We start from the raw sequence: 4,565 nt of genomic DNA on the forward strand, positions 1-4,565 counted from the left end.
TATGCTTTAGGCTCTATCCCCCAGTGTAGCCTCTGTCCTGGTGTCTGTGCTGTCATGGCCACTGACGGGAAGGGCTCTGCTTTTCCTGATGTCTTCCCTGGAGGACAAACATAAATATTGTGGGAGGTCTGCATAAATAAATACTTCTTTAAGCCCAGATAAATTAAAGAATAAAAATTCATGGAGTACAGTTATGGTCCAGAGTCAAGTCCATAAGTTTAGTGATAAATTTTGGGGTTTACCAGGGTAAAATGCTGCCTGAATTCAGAGCTGCATTTGCTGCACAAACCAAGGTCGTGCAAACGTGGGAGACTGATTTAGTTTAAATCTGGCTCATATATCAGTAACAGAATTGTTAATTGACTACAGAATCGTTTATAGCCACTTACACAATATCAAGGACTCTGATACTAAATTTACAAGTTTGTTTATCAGGCTGGTGAACAGGAAAACCCTTTCCTTGGAAGCTACTGCAGTTTTAAATGAATTCATTGATATAAAGCTGCTATGTCAAATTCTCAGCAATACACTCCAGTTCTGCCTAAGAGAATGAATCTGTGCCAGTTTACAGTGTCTGAGACTTTGGTCCCATGAGTCCATTTTTAGATTCACATTTTGACTATAATTGTATTTTAAAGTGTAAGACAGAATATTATGTGGCATTTTCTTCTACTCTGTTAAAATGATCCCAGTATAATGGAAACAGGGGAAAAAAAAAAATCACTTATTTAGGCGGTTTCCAAAATTGCAGTTCTGCAGAAAGGAGGGAAGTGAGTAGTTATATTTAAAAACGTTGGTAAATTGTCAGGAGCACGGATGGAAGAAGAAATGGAAGTGGGAATGTCTGCACAGCTTCAGCAATGAGTCTGTGTTTGTGGGCACTGCGCACACGTGCAGAGCCTCCTGTTGGCACAGCCAGCTCTGTGCTCTGGCAAAAATGCTGTGGGTTTGGGAAAGTTTTGCTTTGCATTACACTCACTTGACTTTACTTAACTGTGCACACATCAAAACCCTTACTCCTCTATCTAGCAGAAAAATGACTTTGAAATATACACAGTCATCTTTCTTGGGTATGTATGAAGATAACGTCAAGCATTGTGGTATGTTCATTTATGAATAATTCATCCAGCTGCACACAGTTATTTATTACTATTATTATTATTAACAACTATGTGTGTATAGCTGGAAAAGACAGGAAGGCTGTAACTGCTGCCTCATGAGAGATGCTTGATCTTAAGAATTTGGTTAGACCAAGATGTGTGATGTGAGAAAGGGAAGACAGACAGTGATAAATAGATCTGATGACACAAAGGCTTTAATAATGTTGATGGGGAGAAATGTCATTTGTTTGAGATGATTGCCTTGGGAGCACAGGCTACTGTGAGTTCCCTTGGCAGGAGCTGAGCTCGTCTGCTGCTCTCAGTGAGCTGTGGCTATTCAGAGCAGCAGTTTACATTAGAGCACATCTGGATATTCAGAGCACCAAGTCTACATTAGAGCACATCTGGCTCAGCTCTGCAGTCTCCGCGTGGTCATGGGAGCTGAGATGGGCAAGAATGTCAGGAAAGGGCAAGAAAGGCTGTCCAGGTTAGACCAGCCACCCAGAGGAACCTGCATGGGCCCAGAGGCAGCCCTGTTTGAAAACAGACTGCAGAATTCCTGATCTCACATTATTTAGCTCTCTGAGAGAGAAAAGAAGGTGTGGAAGCAGAAAACAAAGAAGCAAAGAGGAGCTTCACAGCAATAAACCACTCTCGGACAACATTTTGCTTTTATATTCCCCCTGCAATTCAGAGGTATCACAAACACCTCATTGAAATTACATCAAATGTAATGCCGTGATTTACTTCTGGCTTAACTCAAGGAAAATATTTACACTTCATGACAGAACTGGGTAAAGTCTCAGTAACAATTAATGTATATTAATTATAATACCTATTTGCTGTGTTTAGACTTTTAGGAGAGCATGTGAGGAAATAAACTGAACTTAGTGCTGGTGCAAAGTTATTTATCTTGAATTCTTCTTTATGCAGTAAAAATGGAGTACTGTAGGACACCTTTGGTCTGCTTTTCTGATGGCTCTTGCATGAGGCCGGGCTGTGCTTCTTCCTTTCAAGGACTGTATCTCTATTTCTTTGCATAGAAAGAAAACAGCAATTTACAGTCATCCCTCTGTCCAGCCCCAGCTTTTCACTAGTGAGAGCAGAACTTCTGGAGTAACATCCAGGCTGGCATTCCTCGTGGCTGCCATCTACCCTGCCCAAACCACCTCATTCAGAGGAGCCCTTTTATAATGACAAACACACAAGTGCTCAGTGAACTGAACACTCACGGGCAGAAACACCCCCAGAGCCAGGCAAATCCAGGCAGGCAGCCTGGGGTGTTCACATCCCAGATCCATACAAATTACCAGCACTGTGGATTATTCCCTCTCCCAGTCACACTGTGTGGGGCCTCTTGCAGAAAAAAATAAATTCCAGTTGTTATGTATGGGCAAATTGAAATTTTAGTACCATTTAAAGCATCAAATCTCAACTCGGGCTGTGGGGCTGGATGGGGTGGAGGTGATGATGATGATGAAAGGAGTAAGAAGTCCCTGCCATGTTTGTGTGCAGCCTGCCTGTCCCTTCAGGGGGAAGGGGGATTTCCTTTTTTTTTTGAGTCACCCTAAATCATTTGGTGGTGGTTTATGGGGAGGGTGAATCCAGCCTAAATATGATGTAGGGGAATTGTTTCAGCTGGGCCGTGGATCTGACGGCAGATGGAGGGAGATGAGGTGCTAAACTTCAGCCACTCTCAGATTTTGCGTGCTCGGGTCTCTGTTATTTTACACAGCTGAACATTTAAGGGCAAATTTACACCATTTTTGTGAGGGAAAATTGTAGCACTCAGGCGTGGCAGTTGAGCTTGATGGTCCCCAGGGACCTCATGTGTTCAGTGAAGTCCTTTGCCCCTGGTGCCAGCCAAACCTGGGCACACAGCTGTGGCTTTAAGCCTCTCGAGGCTGGGGGTAAAGTGGCTTAAGGGAGCTGGGATTAGCCAGGTCTGACAGCCCTCTCTCCTACTCAGGTCCTGGACTATTTATAGGCTGATGGGCCGCCAGGCTCTATTTCAGTGCAGAACAGGCCACTGCCCAGTTCCCTTCGTCCTGCCTGGGAAAAGGGGTGGAAATTAAAATTCTGTTTACTGGAGAAGGAAAGGAGAGAGGAGCAGTCCATCCCACGCTCACCTGGCAGAGGTGACCAGGATTTACTCCATCTCCACCTTCATTGTAAAACCCAGCCATTACTCTGCTGAGGGCAGTTCCCAGGCTGCCTCAGCCCTTGTGTAAAAAAAGGGAAGAGCACTAAAATATGGATAGGAAGGATAAGGGATTTATAAACCTCTCCCTCCTCTATGTTATCATGCTTGCTGTTCATCTCCAGCCCATCCAAAACTGTGGTAAAGCTTCTACCCCTGTCCCAAAACTAGGCTGGGGTAATCTCTTTAAATCCTCTTAGAGCCTTCTCCTTGGAAGTTTCTTTTTATTTTTCCTGGCATTCAGTGCATTTTATGTTGTGCAAGGAATGCTTCATAAAAACAAGATAGCTTGACTATCATATTTCTAAGAAAATACCAATGAGCTATAATATTCATTAAAAAAGGCCTCCCTTTAAGCACTAATGAGAAGTTAGGAACATTTTTATCCACATAATGAGTAAGTTTTTAACCCTCAGTCTAGGAAGGTAAGAGTATCTTCATAAGGGTATCTAACTGAGCTGTTACATTCACTGGAAGGATGGTCTGGGCCATAAAATTAGTCTGGATTATTTCATATCTTTATTCAAAATTAGCTTTCTTTTGACCTGTATTTGGCTTTGGGACACAGAAAATTTTGGATTGGCCTTGGAAATGCACAGCTGACACAGATACGAATATTCTGACCACTACATATTGTTGTTTTTATGCAAAGAAAATGTCATTATATTACTGAAAGAGATTACTTATGGTTTCCTTGTCCTCCTAGGACTTGAACCCCACTTGCTGTTAAATGAGATGATGTTGATAAACCACAAATTCTTGAGCAGCCCCTGTCCATGTTGCAGGTGCAGAAATCTGTTTTGCTCAGTTTGTCCCTTGCTTTGCCACTTGCTCCTGGGCTGATGCGTTCCCAGGGAGGCAGAGATGTGGGGCAGTGCCCTCAGCATCTGCCCATGGTTGTGTTTGTGCCCTGCAGGGACCCCTCTCCTCCCAGCCCCTGTGGGAGCACAGCCCTTCTGCACCACTGGCCCCAGTGGGGGCAGAGCAAGGGACGTGGGATTTGGTGGCCCCCTCCAATCCCAACCCTGTCCCTTCTCTCCCAGGCTGCCACAGGGGGTCCAAGCCCCCCCTTCCATAATTTCTCCTGTCTTCCAAAAAGCCCTTGCCTCCATCTACCTGTCTTCCCCCCTTCTCTCTATCTCTAGTCTCTCCATCTCCTCCATCCCTTCACCTCCCTCTCATGTCTTCATCTTCCAGCTCTCCTATTTCTCCATCTTTTATCCTCCCATCTTTTCCCCATCCCTCTATCTTCCATCTTGCTCTTT

This window comes from Corvus brachyrhynchos, unplaced genomic scaffold, assembly GCF_000691975.1.
Source record: "Corvus brachyrhynchos isolate BGI_N302 unplaced genomic scaffold, ASM69197v1 scaffold10, whole genome shotgun sequence".
Classification (NCBI taxonomy): Eukaryota; Metazoa; Chordata; class Aves; order Passeriformes; family Corvidae; genus Corvus; species Corvus brachyrhynchos.